Source organism: Natrix helvetica (genome assembly GCF_964273705.1).
Source record: "Natrix helvetica genome assembly, chromosome: 3".
Classification (NCBI taxonomy): domain Eukaryota; kingdom Metazoa; phylum Chordata; class Lepidosauria; order Squamata; family Natricidae; genus Natrix; species Natrix helvetica.
Window position 1 is genome coordinate 82,696,423 of NC_138549.1, and position 18,440 is coordinate 82,714,862.

Sequence of the window (18,440 nt, forward strand, 5' to 3'; positions counted from 1 at the left end):
TGGCCCCAAATTACTTTTTAAAACAATCTGTCTATATTAAAACCGCTACAGAAGCACTTGGTGTGAAATCACATTTTTCTATTTATGCGTTTAGAGTGAAAGTTATTTTCATCAACTTTTAACATAGATCAGCCTAGCTGTTCATAGCATACCTCAAATTAGTGCCACCTCTCAAAAACCTAATATGAAATGCTTCTCTGCTGTACTATAGAGGCTTTTCATTCCACAAAAAAATATGCTTCTTGAGCATAGCTGTGTTCATCTTAAAAACTGAAGTCGATTCAAGTTTCCTTTCTTAGAATAATAGCAAAAAGCCATTTGGTTTTATCTATATATATAAAAGCAAAATACCACTCACATAGCATCACAAAATCTCCAGAACTGTGAAGCCTTCAAATTTGAAATTTGGCATGTATGTTCCTCTTGGCATCTAGGTGCTCACTAAGAAAGGATTTTTTGAAATGACAATCTGATCATAAGTATTTCTTATATTATTATTAACATTCTCTGATGCTAAGGAGTTAGACGTTCTACTCCCCCTCCCAACCTGAAAAGAATTCTATTCCAACTGCCACTTGGGCATGGGCGTGGCCAGCAAGTGACTCATTCCGCCTGCATGCTGGGAGTTTAAACATTCCCGCTCCACACCTGAAAAACTCTCTGATGCTAAGAAGTTAGACTGAAAGAGAGAAGGGGATAAGATAGGAGAGGCCTCTGAGAGGCAAGTCTGAGGGAGAGAAGGCAAGAGGAGAAGAGAAGAGAGGCTTCTGTCGGGCAAGCCTGAGGAGAGAAGGGGAGAGGCCGATCATAACTACTCATTAATTTTCAAGCTGTAAGTGTGATTTATCAAGCCCGATCACATAGTTTCCTAGCAGAGCACAGATATTCTCTCTCTCTCTCTCTCTCTCTCTCTCTCTCTCTCTGTGTGTGTGTGTGTGCGTGCGTGTGTGTGTGTGTGTGCATGCGTGCGCGTGCGTGCGTGCGTGTGTGTGTGTGTGTGTGTGTTTGAATAGATTCAATTCCAAACATATGTTCTGGATAGACTTCCCAGTTCCAGTCAGGAAAAAATATGTGTGACATTTTTAATCACTTTTCCATTTTCTTATGTCTCCCTTCAAAACTATGCAACAGTGGAATCTTAATATAATCTATGTTCTAAATTATTCATTATTCACACCTGAGATTTTTGCAGCCCTAAGGAACAAAAAGGAGGAGACAAATGTTTTAAAAATGTGAAGGAAAGAATTGGAAAAATCATTGTTTGCATGTAAGGGGATAAAGAAGTCCTGTAATGTGTGAAAGAAACAACATCAGTGTCCAATAAAGCACCTTCAGTTAGGATACAAACAGTGGGTCATGCACAGATTGAGATGAATGTTCCCTTCCTTTCTCAGAGTTCCCAGAGTCCCTTCAGATCACTTCTGAGGCTACAATTGGATGGTATTGCAATGGCCAACTGTTGTGATACAGGGGCAGCTTTTTTTTCTGTCTTGTATTTTTCAGTATGCTTTGAAGGTTTCTGAAAAGGAATCCACCCACAAAGCCCTTTGTTGACATGCAAAAGCTGACACTTACTAGGTAGAAAATTTAGATTTTGGATCAGAGAGCCAAATAATAAGCAAATTGTCAAAAATCAACAAACTATTAATTTCAAATCAAATGGTGAATGAGCATTTTCTGCTGCTATCTTCATTTTATTTAAGGCTATCTAAACATTTATTCTGAAATCCTTCTGTCGATGAACCAAAGTAAGCTCAGTGATACCAAGGTGTGTCATTACAGATGAGTTATATAGGAATACTGGGTTATCAGGAATGCAACTATATGTCAACAGCCATTTGTGTTTAGAGAGGATTTTAAAAACCAATAAGATAAAATAACCAAAAAGATAAGAAGTCATTTCCACATAGCCAAAAACCTGAAATGCACCAACAAAACAAAATACCCCACAAACAAAAATTAAGGCTGGTGCTTAAAAGAGAAGCTTTGGCCCAGCTGTCCCCCGCCATTGCAATGTATACTGAACTTCTTAGCTCATTCCCATAAGCAATTAGAATTAGATAAATGGCAAAAACTTTGGGATAGAAGTTACAAACTGACAATGGCTACTACTACCGGCAAGACTAGCAAAAATATGTCTGCCAAACGTTGGAAATGTAACCAGATGCCAGGTACTTATTATCATATGTGGTAGACATGTATGAAGGCAAGAAAATACTGGACAAAAATGCATACCTGGTTGGAAAATATGATTAAGCAGCATATAGATTTAAAGCCAGAAATATTTCTGTTAGGTATAATACCAGAAAACTATGATAAAGGGACTATATACTAAAGGCTACATGTATTGACAGCAGCGAAAATTGTATTTGCACAATATTGGAAAAATGAGAACACAATATTTTGGAAAATATTGGATTGTGCAGAGATTGATAGACTGACATTGAAAATAAAAGATAAAGGAGATACAGAGTACTACTCAACCTGGGATAAGTTTTATCAATGGTTAGATATAAGAGGTAGAGGTTAGATGAAGAAAGATTGTTATATGCACGTAAAAAATGAACGTTGTCTATAAGTATGCTAGTATAATGAGCATGATAAATAAGCTAATATAATTATTAATATTGCTGTAATTACTATGTTTATTATTATATACTTTATTAATTAAACATGAAACTCAGCTAACCGAACATTCAGAAATGCATTACAAATACCAGTGACTGGTGTTAATGGTTGATACGGTTTGCTGCCAGCGTCCTAGGTATCAACCAAGTACCTTCTTAAAATATAAGATGTTCTGAGTAGCACAGTTTTTTGCAGTTCTGCTGGTGTTATTGCAGGAAGCTGCAATTTGTTGATGCATTTTGTAAAATTCTTGGACATGGTACCAAGTGCCCCAATGACAATGGGTATCACTGTTACATGCTTCATCCATAGCCGTGTAGTTTCGATGGCCAGGTCGCGATATTTCATTATTTTTCCTAGTTCTTTTTCTTTGACTCTGGCATCTCCAGGAACAGCGATATCAATAAACTGTACACTTCAGCCCTCTACAACTGTGATATCTGGCGTGTTGTGCTCCAAATGACGATCTGTTTGTATTAGAAAGTCCCACAAGATCTTCACCGTCTCATTTTTGATAACTTTTTCCACTTTATGTTCCCATGACTTTCTGGATACAGGTAAATCATATTTTTTACATAATGACCAGTGGATTAATTTAGCAACTTGGTAATGTCTAGCTTTGTAATCAGTTTGGGCAATTTTGCTGCATTCACATATTAAATGTGAAATAGTTTCGACTTTGTTATTGCAAAGTCGGCTGTTTGGATTTTCAGTGGATTTTTGTATCTTCGCTTTCATGGCATTAGTTTGTAGTGCTTGTTCTTGAGCAGCCAGTATTAAACCTTCTGTTTCTTTCTTGATTGTTCCCATCTTAAGCCATGTCCATGTCAAGTTGTCATCATATTTTCCTTCAATGTTTTTCAAGTGCTGTCCATGCAAAGCTTTGGTTTTCCATCTATTTAATCTGTCATCCAGCTGTTTTTCCTTATATTCTGCCTTTGTTTCTGTTGTTTCTATGCTGTTCTCTGTTTTCACAGCCTGCAGCAATTTTTCTGTACTTTGGTTCACATTATTATTATTATTATTATTATTATTATTATTATTATTATTATTATTATTATTATTATCATCATCATCATCATCATCATCATCATCATCATCATCATCATCATCATCATCTTTGGTGAGATTCACAGCCTTTGGGGATGGTTGGTAGCTCAACAGCTCAAGTCCTAACCAAGGACCTAGGAACTGTTAAGGTAACGTCGGAGGATATAAGTTGTTCCAAGTAGGGTGGTTTTTTGTCAGGTCAGAATGTTCAAGTCAAGTAAATTTAGAATTTTCAAATAGTGAGGTAGCCCTTTAGGTATTGCTCCAAGGGCTCCAATTACAATTGGGACAACACATGATTTCTTTTTCCACAGTCTTTCAACCTCAATTTGCAAGTCCCGGTATTTTGTGATTTTTTTCTTGCTGTTTATCTTCAACTCGTGCATCACCAGGTATTGCAATGTCAATGAACCATACTTTTTTCTTTTCAATTATTGTTATGTCAGATGTGTTGTAGGCCAAGTGCCTGTCAGTCTGGATTCTGAAGTCCCACAAGATCTTGACTTTCTCATTCTCTAAAACCTTCTCAACCTGATGGTCCCAGTGGTTTTTGCTGTACTCAAATCCAAACTTTTGGCACAATTTCCAGTGAATAATCTTAGCAACGCGGTCATGGTGTTGTAGGTAGTCAGTTTGTGAAATTTTGCTGCATCCGCTGATCAAGTGGTCGACTGTCTCATCTTTCTCATTACAGAGGCGACATTTGCTGTTGGTGGTAACATGTTGAATTTTTGCCTTCATGCAGTTTGTGGCTAAGGCTTGTTCTTGAACTGAAAAAATAAAGCCTTCTGTTTCTTTTTTCAATACTCCTAATCTTAACCAGTTCCAAGTTAGTTTTGGTCAGCTTTGCCTTCAATACTTTTCAAGTATTGGCCGTGCATAGCTTTGCTTTTTCAATTTTCAGCTCGCTTCTCAATTACTTCTTTCTTATATTCAGCTTTTAACTTAGTTGTCTTCAAAAGGCCTCCTTCATTTACTTCCTTAATCATTGGTTCTTCACTTTTTTGGATGTAATTATTCAAGCTGTCTTTCTTCTTCCACAGTCTGCTTTACTTGTAGGAGTCCTCAACCACCTTCTGCTCTTGGTAGATACAATTGGTCAACATCACTTTTAGGGTGCAAAGCATGATTCATTGTCATAAGCTTCCTTGTTTTTCTGTCCAAATTGTCCAACTCCATCTGGGTCCAGTCAATTATTCCTACAGAGTATTGATTTACAGGTATAGCCCAGGTATTTATGGCTTTTATGATGTTTCCTCCACTCAGTTTGGACTTTAATATCTTGTGAATTCATCGAATGTACTTGGCTGAGGTTAATTCCTTGACTTTATTATGCATTAAGTCAGAGACCTCTAAAATTCCCAAGTACTTGTAGCCTTCTTCTGGTTTTACTGCCTTTATCATTTCTTCATTCTCAAATTGTATTCCATCATCTTCTAGGACCTTGCCTGCCTTGGTTGCTATTGTTGCACATTTGTCAATTCCAAACTGCATACCAATGTCTTGGCTAAATTCTTTTGTGCTTTCAATTAATAAATTCAGTTCAGCTTTTGTTTTACCAAACAGCTTCAAATCATCCATGTACACCAAGTGTGAAATTTTCAGGCCTTTCTTTGCAAGTTTGTATCCACAGTTCACCTTCTTCAAAATGGTTGTCAGTGGTAGCATTGAGAGTATAAAAAGTAGGGGAGAAAGGGAATCACCCTGGAAAATGCCTCATTTAATTTCAACTTCACCCAGTTCTTCTCCATTAGCCATAAGCTTCGTTTTCCAGAGGTTCATTGAAGTTTCCATGAATTTTTGTATGTTGCTGCTAATGCCAAAGATTTTCAGGCATTTCTTGATCCAGCTGTGGGAAATTGAATCAAACGCTTTCTTATAGTCTATCCAAGCCATGAACAGCTTGGTTTGTCTTTTATTTGAATTCTTTAGGATTAGCTTGTCAATCAGCAGTTGGTCCTTTGTTCCTCTTGAATTTTCTGTTCTACAGGAAGCAAGTCATTTCTTTCCAAGTATCCGTAAATTTGGTTTGCAATGATACCAGTAAGGAGCTTGTATGTTGTTGGCAAACAGATGATTGGCCTATAGTTTCCAGGGTCCTTTCCTTTTTCTTTATTTTTTTTAATCAAAAATGTCCTTCCAGTTGTCATCCATTCATCATTGTCAGGTGTTTTTAAGATCTGGTTCATTTGGACTGCCAATCTTTCGTGCATACTTGTAATTCCCTTTAGCCGGAAACCATGTAGCTCATATTATTATTATTATTATTATTATTATTATTATTATTATTATTATTATTATTATTATTATTATATCATCATCATCATCATCATCATCATCATCATCATCATCATCATCATTATGTGGTTAATCTTTGGTGAGATTCACAGCCTTTGGGGATGGTTGGTAGCTGAACAGCTCGAGTCCTAACCAAGGACCTAGGAACTGTTAAGAGGATATAAGTTGTCCCAAGTAGGGTGGTTTTTTGTAGAGTCAGAATGTTCAAGTCAGGTAAATTTAGAATTTTCAAATAGCGAGGTAGCCCTTTAGGTATTGCTCCAAGGGCTCCAATTACAATTGGGACAATACATGATTTCTTTTTCCACAGTCGCTCATTATTATTATTATTATTATTAGTAGTAGTAGTAGTAGTAGTAGTAGTAGTAGTAGTAGTAGTAGTAGTAGTACTGTTGTTTTTTTGGTAAAATGAAATGCCTGGACAAAACACTGTTTTCAAAATATTTATGTATAAATAAAAAATACTATTAAAAAATTAAGGCTGGCTGCTTAAAAGAGAAGCATCGGTCCAGCCGTCTATATTCCCTGCCATCTGCAATGTATACTGAACTTCTTGACTCATGCCTATAAGCAAATGCCTTCTGTTATACAGGCAATGCACAACATTTTCCAAGCTGCAAGTCACACTTGGCCTTTAAGTGACAATTGCTGCACTCCAAAAAAAATCACTGAGTTGGAACGTAGTAAAAATTAAATTTGATGTCATTAGGATTTCAATTTGAAAATAGTGCACCTTACTTTCCAGCCCTGTATTCAATTGTTCTTCCCTCCTGTTTTTTGAAAATCTTAGAGGGCATCAGATTGTACTACCCTGGGTTGCTATACTGTCGTAGGAGCCTCAGAGATGTGAAACCAAAAGCCATTTACCATAAGCAAATAACACGAGTCCCTTTTTGGGAGAGGGGGCGGTCTAGAAATCCAAGATAATAATAATAATAATAATAATAATAATAATAATAATAATAATAATAATAATAATAATAATAATAATAATAATAATAATAATAATAATAATAATAATAATAATAACAACAACACAATATACATTTTACAATATTATGCAATATACAATATATACAACCTATCTTCTGGGCTATTCACATTCCTTTTGATTGGAAGTTAAACAAAGCAAGAATAAAATGGAAGCAGGAATAAAATGGAAGCAGGAATAAAATGGAAGCAGGAATAAAATGGAAGCAGGAATAAAATGGAAGCAGGAATAAAATGGAAGCAGGAATAAAATGGAAGCAGGAATAAAATGGAAGCAGGAATAAAATGGAACTCCAACTCCTTGAGTTGCAAAAATCTTCCAGTAGAAATTAATGTGGATATACCCAAACTAGACATACCCAATTCCAGCAACCATTCTTCATATGTTTTAGTCTCCAGTTCCCCTAATCAACTTTGGTGCTCTTCTCTGCACTCCTTCTGGAGTCTCAACCTCTTTTTTACATGATGGCGACTAAAACTGGATGCAATATTCCAAATGCGGTTTTACCAAGGCCTTATAAAATGATATTAACATTTAATGTGAACTTGATTCTATCCCTCTGTTTATGCAGCCTAGAACTGTGTTGTTGTTGTTTTGGCAGCTGCAGCACACTGCTGGCTCATATTTAAGTGGTTGTCCCTTAGGACCCATCACAGATGAGCCAGGTACCATGTATGCTATAGTCGTGCATTTGGCATGCATTTATGCTCTATTCCTGGATTTGGGTTTTTTTTTGCCCAAATGTAGAACCTTACTTTTTTCCCCATTGAATTTCATTTTGTTAGATAACGCCCATTGCTCAAGTCTGTCAAGATCCTTCTGAATCTTAAGCCTATCTTCTGGAGTGTTGGCTATTCTTGCCAGCTTGGTGTCACCTGCAAATCTTGCCACCCATCTATCCCCTCATCCAAATCATTGATAAAGATGTTGAGTACTGATCCTAAAACAGAGTCTTGTGGTACACCACTGCCTACTTCCCTCCATGTAGATGCAGTTCCATTGAGCACTACACGTTCAGTGTGGTTGGTCAGCCAGTTACAAATCCATCTGGTGGTGATGATGCTTGACCCACATTTTTCTATCTTATCAAGTAGTAGGTTGTGGTCTATTTTATCAAATGCCTTACTGAAGTCCAAGTAAATTATATCCACAGCATTTCTCTGGTCCACTAATTTTGTCTCTTTGTCAAATAATGTAGTAAGATTTGCCTGGCATGATCTATTTTTTAAAAACCCTTGTTGGCTTTTGGTTATGACTTTGTTTGCCTCTAGGATTTCACACATTCGTTGCCTGATTACCTTTGCCAGAATCTTCCCAGCTATTGAGATCAGGTTGCTAGGTCTATAGTTTCCTGGATCTATTTTTTTCCCCTTTTTTGAAGATGGTAACTACATCAACTCTTTTCCTGTCCTCTGGTAGTTCTCCAGTACGCCAGAATCTTTGAAAGATCGACTTCAGTGATTCTGAGATCACATCTGTTAGTTCCTTCAGAACCTTGGGGTATAATCCATCTGGCCCTAGTAATTTGAACTCATCTAGGGTGGACAAGTGTTCTCTTACTATTTTCTTGCCTATTTTAACTTGTATTCCTAATCTGTTTTTTATGGTACTGTTTTTGATAGATGGACTGTTTTTCCTTTTGTGTAAAGACAGATGGGAAAAAACGAGTTAAGCAGTTCTGCTTTCTCCCTGTTGTTTATCACCTTCTTGCCACTTTCTCCCATTAATGGACAAACATTTCCTTGACTTTTTTCTTGGTTTTTACACGTAGAAAGAAGCTTTTTTTAATTGTTATTTTGGACTTTTGTCACAAGCCTTAGTTCATTCTGAGTCTTAGCTTTCTTCACTTCATCTTTGCAGGCTTGGGCTGTTTGCTGATATTCTGTCTTAGTTATGCCCCCCTCTCTTCCACTTTTTATATTTGTCCTCTCACATTATCTTCACTTCTGCCCATATCTATCCTGCTTTCACATATTTATTTATGCAGCAAAATTTCAGAATCCAGAAGCCTCCCTTTAAAAAAAAACAATCCTTCAGAAAAGAATTGCACGTGCAGATTCACTAGCCAGCTGCACAGATGCTCCTAAGAGCTGCCAGCCAAGCAGAGAGAGAAAACAGAACCAAAAAGAAATGAGGGTGCAGGAAGAAAAGTCAGGAAAATAGCCATCATAGTTCAACTAAGAACTGGGCAGAGATAGCACAACAATAAAATATGGAACAGCAGTGATGAAATGGATGAACATTGGATCATAGTTTGACAAGACAGAGTGGAAAGGGACCTTGGAAGCCTTCTAGCCCAACTCCCTGCTCAGGAAGGAGGCCCTACACATTTGCAAAAGCTGGAAACTGATTTTAGGCAAAGAAGCAAACAGTAGGCCTGCGCCAAGCAATGTATTTCATGATGTAGGTCATAGATGAAAAACCTCTTTTTAACTTGTAAAGCAGCCTTGTCGTTAACAACTGCTCTATAAACTGTTCCCAGTAGCTAAAGCAAAGGGACCATCTTTCATACAGAAGGAGAATGACCCAAAGCAGCTTTTGAAGCTGCTGCCAAGCCTGCTTTAATTATTCCAAAAGAAATGCTTCAAACGAGGAAGCACCTCTTTCAAAGGCTCCGTGCAGCCCTTTTAAATAAGAATAATCAATGGAAACCACATGGGACAGTATTATCTAGAGGGATAGTTAGCAGGTAACTCCTTCCAAGTTATTCCAATTCTGTTAAAGCAGGAGCTCGCTTTCCTTTCCCATAAGAAATAGCTTCATCAGTCCCATAGAGAGAGGTATGGGCAAGAATGAAATAAAAACGCAGCGTCTTAACAACTGACAAAAGTATTAAATGGATAATTTTACACTTGGAGTGGCTTTCTCAGCAAGTGGCCAATTTTACTTAGCCATTTTAAGTCTAAAGAAGATCAGTTTTTTAGAACGATTCCTTGAAGATGAAGTCATTTTGGACTTAAGAACAAACTGATGTTAATCTAGTTCAATATGCTACAAAGATAATCCATTTTATAAACATACTGCAGAGAGATTTAATGGCAGAACCATTACTTATCCCAGTTTAACAGTATATGAAAGACTCCTTATGAAAATTGAGGAACTTCGCAGCAAAATAGGAATTATAGTAACTACTTTCATCTTAAATAGCTTTAACATTTAAGCCTTATTTATGGCACTATGTTACCATGGCAAACTTAACATTAAAAAAAAAGTCTTCCATAAAAATCAATACATTGGTGAGCAATAAAAATTCCAACTCTGTGGATTTTATTATTCCATTTTCAGCCCATAAGTATTTTTCTATTCCTATTAATGATATGTGCAACAAAGCAAAAATTCCCGCTTGACTTTTTAACTTATCCCTACCTTACTACATTGTTATACACTACAGTTGGTTTGATATGAGAAGGTTGTGAACAATGAGAGCACATATTTGGAATTTGGAAAGCTTTTTAGAAACTCGTGTATAATAAGCATTGCTTATAAACAGTCAATGGTCTCAACTGATGCATTTGTCCCTTTCAAACTATTGTATTTCACAGTTTGGCCTGTGCTATAAGTAAGAAAATGAGCCCAAGGAGATTGCGGGCTTAATATTTCAAAGTTTCAGAGTTTCCCTTCAAAATCCAACAAATAAAATAAGACAATCCCTTTTCATTCATTTCTTTCATATGTTGCTGAGGAAAATCTACCCATCGAAGCGAGTGAGCATCATTCACAACCAACTGCATGACAAATGAATTTTGCCATTGAAACTTGGGCAATTTTACAGGCAAGGTCAATATTTTATAGTGCAGACGGGAATAATTTCTTTACATTAAAAAAGGAAAAAGAATCGTACAACCCTAGCACATGTTTATCTAAATAATTGCTATTGCACTGATGAATACTAGCCAAGTGAGAACTGCATTATATTCAGAATAATTTCTATTTTCCAGATCAAAATGTTATTAAATAGAACTATGTGTTCCTAACAAATTTAATTATGTTAAATATATATTATTGCACGTCACAGGGTTACTGTATCTGGGCTTTCTGTTGTGTGATCATTAGGAAATACAAAAAAAGAATCTTGTTGCCATATTGTGGTCATCTGGATATTTGCAGATCAGATAAAGTAATCCTATATTAGCATTTCATCAAAATTATTCAGAAAAAAAGATAGAAACACATAAGAACCTGGAAAACATATTATAGGTAGATTTATAGCCTGCCTTTTTGTTCAGGAATTCAGGCAGTGTATACAGGTAGCCCTTGACTTATGATCACAATTGTGTCCAAAATTTCTGTTGTTAAGTGAGACATTTGTTAAGTGAGTTATGTCCCATTTTACAACTTTTCTTGCCACAGTTGCTCAGTGAATCGTTGTGTTTGATAAGTTAGTAACCCAGTTGTTTAAGTGAATCTGGCTTCCCCATTGACTTTGTTTGTCAAACTGGTTGCAAAAGTTGATCCCATGACCTTGGGACAGAGCAATGGTCACAAGTATGACCCAATTGCAAAGCATATGAATTTTGATCACATGTTCATGGGGATGCCACAAAGAATGTAACTGTAAAAAATGTCATGTCACTTTTTTCAGTGCTGTTGTAACTTTGAACGGTTGCTAAATGAACTGTTTGAAGTCGAGGAGTATCTGTATGTAACATATATGAATGAAAAGTTGTTATAAATTGCCAACAACCCACTTGAAGCTCTACCATGTTCTTGAGTATCTGTTCTTTCCAGAGGTGATATCCAGCAGGTTCTGACCAGTTATGGAGAACCAGTAGCAAAAATTTTGAGTAGTTCGGAGAACTAGTAAATACCACCTCTGACTGGCCCCGCTCCCATCTATTCTCTGCCTCCCGAGTCCCGGCTGATCGGGTGGGAATGGAGATTTTACAGTATCCTTCCCCTGCCACGCTCACCAAGCCACACCCACCAAGCCACACCCACCAAGCCACCCCACATCCATCAAGCCACGCCCACAGAACCGGTAGTAAAAAAAAATTTGAATCCCACCCCTGGTTCTTTCACTTCAGTTGATGGGTAGCTGCTGTAGGAAAATATTATGTTGCTGTTGTGAAATGGATGCCTGTAGTGAGTATTTGTCGGTGGAATTTAAGCAATGCACTGACATTAGCTGCTGAATGTAGGTAGCTTATGATAATGATTGTGTGATGTGAGTATTGTGCACCCTGAGCCAAAAATATCTAAATATAGTAAACCAGGAAGAACTGATTTGTGTGACCAAGAATGAAGTGGATGACTTGTAACAGCTTGTGAGATGAGAATCTTTGTTGAATTGATTAGAAACAATTGTCATATCAGTAAAAGAGAATGTTTATAGCGTGGAATGGGGGGGGGGGGCTTGGTGCTCTTTGAACTTGGTTGATTTCTTGCAGACTTTTCATTACCAAACTGATGATGTTACCAAGGATACCACAGATTACTAAAAAAAATGCCACCTACTGTACCAGGCTGGCATTGCACAGCAAGGCATGAATCACATTATTCATATAAAGTTTGTGCAAGATGGGCTCCTCGCCTGCTGATGGCAGAGATGAAAGCTTCAGTAGTTGGAATTTGCCAGCAATTATTATCCTGCTGTGAGAATGAAGGTAAGGAATTTCTTCACAGCATAATGTCAGCCTAGAAAACATTATGCCCCAGAAATGAAGTGTCAATCCGTGGAATATCATCACAGAGCTTCACCTGCAGAGAAAACAATCCAGTATTTGAAGTCAGAGTTGTTCGGGCTTACAGATTTTGGGGATTCAGATGGTGTTATTTTACATGGATTTCCTTGAACTTCACACTGCTGCCAAGTCTGACTGCCATAGAGCAACACTCAAAACACTTTGCAACAATGGATAAAACAGAATTTAACCACAAGGAAATGTTTCTGCATGTCGAAAATAGCCTTCCCACCTCAAAAGTCTCCCAATTGCAGGGGTGAACTGCTAGGGGTTCGCCTAGGTTCAGGAGAATCCATAGCTATGGCCAATTCGGAGAACCTCCAAATCCCACCCCTGGCTGGCCACACCCACCATGCCACACCCTTGCCACCTCACAACACCCCTCCCAGGAGTCTCCATGCAGCCTGTTTTGGATGCAGGGTAAGTGCAGGGCCCACACGGAAGCTCTGGGAGAGGGGGGAAACAGGCCTCCCGTAAGGCCTCCAGAGCCTGGGGGAGGCAATTTTCTCCCTCCTAGAGGCTCGAGAAAAGCCTGCAGAGCCTGGGGAAGATGAAACACACACACACACACACACACACACACATGTCGTGGTACAAGCCTACTAAACAGTGCCCAACATGGTCACGCCCATCCAGCAACCGAGCAGAGAATCCATAGCTGAAATTTTTGAAGCCCACCCTTGCCCAAGTAGCAATTATAAAGTTGAGTGTCAGCATCTTACCTCAACTGCCATAGAGTCCAGTTTTTCCATCTTTTCCCCAAATTGAACTTCCCCTTCGGGTACCAATTTGGTTCAAAGGAAGAGCTGGAAAGAACTGGTTAACCTGGCCGAAGAGAAAAAGTATGGAATTCTTTTCTGATGGTTTTAAGAAGCTTGTCCTTTGTCAGCAGAAGTGTATAGCAAACGTTAGTAATACAGGTAGTCCTCAACGTACGATCACAATTGAGCCAACATTTCTGTTACTAAGTGAAGCATTTGTGAAGTGGATTTTACCCCATTTTACAACCTTTCTGGCCACAGTCGTTAAGTGAATCACTGCAAATTGATAAGTTAGTAACCCGGTTGTTAAGGGAATCCGTCTTCCACATTGACTTTGCTTGTCAGAAGGTTGCAAAAGTGATCACATGACCCCGGGACACTGCAAACATCATAAATATGATGGCAGTGGCCAAGCGTTTGAATTTTGATCATGTGGCCACCGGGATGCTGCTATGGTCGTAAGTATGAAAAACGCTCATAAGTCACTTTTTTCAATGCAGTTGTGAGTTCGAACAGTCACTAAATGAACGGTTGTAAGTCGAGGATTACTTATAACAGAGCTCCTTTCCAAGCTTCTTTTCATGATACATTTATTAAAATGTGCCAATTTAAATTGAAGTTATGGAGACAGGGGTATTATTTGCGTTCAGACTTCATAAGGATCACCAGGAATTTTTCTGCAGGGAGCTGTAGGTCAAGCTGCAATGTAGAAAGTGATCAAAATTTCTGTATACAGTTGCATGCCACTACAACACAGGTGCTCGTGATTTCTTGATAATCTCATTTGCACATTAGAAGTTTGCACCGTTCCTGGATCAGCTCTGCACCACCTCACCATCTCTTCTTGAGAGCTGAGCCAATCAACTTTTGAATCAGCTGCAGGCAGTGGTGTATTCACCATTAAGCAGACTAAACACGTGCTTAGAGCACCAGGCCCAAATGGGGCACCACAAAGTTGAGAAAGAAAAAAAAATCCAATGTACAGTATGTACAAAGGAGGTGCACCGAGATTTGTCAGTGCTTAAGCCACAGTGAGCCTTAATCCGCCACTGGCTGCAAGGCAAGAAAAATTATTCACAAGCCAGTTTGCAACTGAAAATGCTGGAGCTCTGTGGTGTTTGGGGATAAGGCATTTTCCTCTGGAAGGAATCACTGCCTCAACTTTTTTTCCCCGGTTCCTTTTTTTTAAAAAGTTTTTTTTTCTACAAACACATTGTTGTGTGAACAGTGTGGAACCAGAGTTACATTTTAGTACAAATAAAACAATACCCTTCACATTCAACACAATTAACACTTATAGACTTTTAGTAGTAATACACATATTTTGTTGACGTATAATCTTTCCTTCATTATTCAATATTTCAATATATTGATTTTTTTGCCAATCTCCATATTCTTGATACCACTCCTTTTACTACAGATAAAATACCAATATTTGTTATGCTTAACAAACGTCTCTAATTCTAATAGTAATGCACTGATTTATATTGAATTATAATCTTCCACTGTTCCCCTTTCTAATTTTTAATTATGCCACTGTTATATTTAAAAATTGTCCCCTTTCTAATCCGATTTTAAAACAAATAAAACAATGTTCATCTTAGTTATATTTGACAAGTTAACAGCTTCCTAAAATTTACAGCTAGCTCTCATTTATCAACGGCCTCACACAGCAACTGTTTGCAGTTATGGCAATGATGCAAAATATATTTGCAAGCAATCATCATATTTACATATTTGAAGATCTGTAAAGCAAAGGAAAGCTGAAGTAAGGTCATAAGCGCAATGTGCTTCACTAAATGACCAAGTTGCCGGTTCCAATTGTGGTTGTAAAGTGGGTACTACTAAGAAAAGGTCCCCGGGTTCTAAACTAAGATATTGGGAAGCTATTTTATGTAGTCCAACCTTCATCTATCTAGCTTCTTGGGTCAATATTGAGTGACATCACTGGCCCAAGGTTTCAGATTGGAACCTTTGTTGTATATCTTCATACAGAGGGGGTGGGGTGAATGAGAAGAGACACACTAAAGATAGGAGTGTAAGTTTTATAAGAAAGTATTCCCGAGGCTGGCACTTGCATGACAGAAAAATAAGCTTTTAGGAAATAACATAATGTTGGGAAAACCTGTCTTAGCGTAGAGTCTGCAATGTGCTCTCCATTATTATGGGGGAAAATGATAGATATGATAGAGATAGCAAGAGAGAGACAGAGAGAGGCAAGAGACAGTGAATAAATAGAGGCAGAGAGGGTGGAGGGAGAGAGACTTTGCCTGCACAAGATTCAGAAATGTCCATCTAATATCCAGGAAGCATTAGGTAAAACTGCCTCATGTGATATTATCTGGAACACTTTTAAGAAATCAAAATGGAAAAGTAATGGTTTTGTTGCCCTGTAGCACAGGAAATCTTTTTTAGAAGTTTAGTGAAAAAGCTGGAGGAAAAAAATGGCTTGTGACTCTTTTGACTGTCTGAGTCGGTTGGCCTTAAGAAAAGAGAGAGAGGCAGAGACAGACAGATAGACAGACAGAGAGACAGAGAGACAGAGAGAGTCAAATGAAGAAGGGCCAAAAATAGATGACAAAGTGAACTGAACTGTGAGAGGAGCAATGCAGTCCAAAAAGTATCAGTCATGTCAAAGGAAGCAGCTCACCCCAACCATGAAAAGTAAGTCTTTTAGATAAGCAAAAAAAGATAAAAGCTCAGCATCCAATCTGCTAACAGTCTCTACATCTATTGCCCCTAATGGCCAATGATTTGGTAGATGTAGAAATCTGCTGCCTGCAAAGATGAATTCCAACCATCTCCAAGAGATTTCTGTGTAGCTCTAGCCTTAAATGTGGTATCTTTAACAGGCCCAAATGTGCCTCTTCTGAGCTACACAGTTTTTTGTGTCACAGAAACAGCAGTGAGCATTCCATAGAAATCAGCAGTGCGTGGATTCTGTAGGAAATGTTTCTTGCAATGGGACGGGTAGAAAGAGATAATCTAGGCAAAAATTTGGAGTTCATTTGTTGATTAGTAACTTTTTCCTCATCGGCTAACATAACATTAGCATTATTTGAATTTTACAGCGCATCCATGAAGTTGGAACTGTATGCTTAATTCTGGAGCTACAGATTTTGGGTATAATTGGTATATGTGTATGTATGTATGTATGTATGTGTGTGTATATATATATATATATATATATATATATATATATATATATATATATATATATATATATATATGCAGCTGGAGCGTCGTGGAGGCTCGTGGAGGCACTAAGAAGCATGCGCACTGCATGCATCCATGTGGACGCCGCTGGGCCTGTTCCAACCGTAGCAGTTGGAACGGGATCCAGAACCCACCACTGGTATATATCTTAATATGTAAATCAGAGATTGGGATGGGGGAATACAATACCAAAGTACTTAGGCCATTGTGCATAAGTATTTAAAAGAATCTTTTCAAACAGTGGAAAAGATTGGGCACAGCTGGAATTTCCACTGAAAGACCCATCAAAGACAGCCCTTGAAATATTTCACTTTAAAACTGTCTATGCAATAATATAGCATGATAAAGATAAACCAAGAGGGCGGCAAGATTTTGGAAGGCATGATTTCCAGATGGTTCTGGGATAGGAACATAGTAAAGCAGCTGTATGGATGTGATTTCTGTCCCACTTATGGGTTTATTTCCTAGAAATATGTCAGAAAGCTGCAAAGGAGTTCATGTAAAAATGTTATTATTGCCCCCAAATATATATTGTTAATGTGATAAATCTGAACTTCATCCAAAAATTCCCCTTACCTTACATCTTGTAAGAGGAGGCACCAAGTGTGTGCCACATTTATTAATGAGCCAATAAACATTTTAATTACCATTTGGAAGTTAGAGAACTGAAATACTCTAATGAAATTGAGTGCTTCCAGCTAAATCCCATTTCCACATCTACAGAGGAGCTGAAACGAATTTGCTATCACTAGGATAATATCAATAAATAGGTATCAAAATGCATAAGAAAAACACTGTGAAATTCTGTTCACATTTGGGCAACGTAGTTGCAGGGTGTAACACCGGGTGGCGCTGTTTATCTCAATGGTACTCATCAGATCCTATTAATGTTCTTCTGTTCCTGTTTCAGAAAGTTCTTGCCTACCTTTGGGCCAAATCTGTCTATGAGAATTTTAATGCATATTATTTTTTCATTTTCTTTCTTCACCCAAAATTTTATTTTAAAAAAAACATTTAAAAGGAAAAAAAATGTCATTGTAAGAAGTGTTGACCTTCTTCGCAAGGGCAAATTAACTCATCAAACATAATAGGACATAACACAGAGAAGAGGACCAGTCAGAATTCCCTCTCAAATTCTTATTCAATACTTAAAGCAATGCTGTCATTGAACAATATTTCTTTTTCCCTCCCTTCCTCTTTTGTCTCGAGGCTTTTGTTTAGTTACTGCTACAAAGAAACATTACGTGTACTTTTTCCTATTTCTGCAACTCCAGAACGACATTGTATAGTAAAATGTACTTGACAAAAAATGCATATCTTAAAGAAAATAAATTCATACTTAATTTATTGGAAATATGTGCACTGAACTTCAAATAGGTTTTTGTGCAAACTTGTGTTTTTTTTTAATGACAATGTCAAACAAGTTGGGATAGGATTAATTTTACATTGGAAAACAGAGAAACTCTGGCAACATTGAATTGGCAGATTTGCCCGTCCTTAATAAAAAGGGGGCTATGAAAGTTCAGACGTATTTTAACCAGCCTTAGATTAAATACAGAGCAACAATAATCCCAAATTCTAACAATGGAAATTAATGAAGCACATTTTAATTAGGCCTGCCTTGCTGTGTGGATCTATTAGTATTGACACTAGAGAGCATCTGTAGCAAAGTGAAATGCAAGTAGATAAAGGTATCAAGTCAGGTACATAAATTAAGGACAGAACAGACTCCCACACTACAATGGGGAAACAAAGATTAATGAAAATCAGTTTCTATTTATGCGGCAAAAGCTTCCAGCAAAAAAAAAAAAAAGC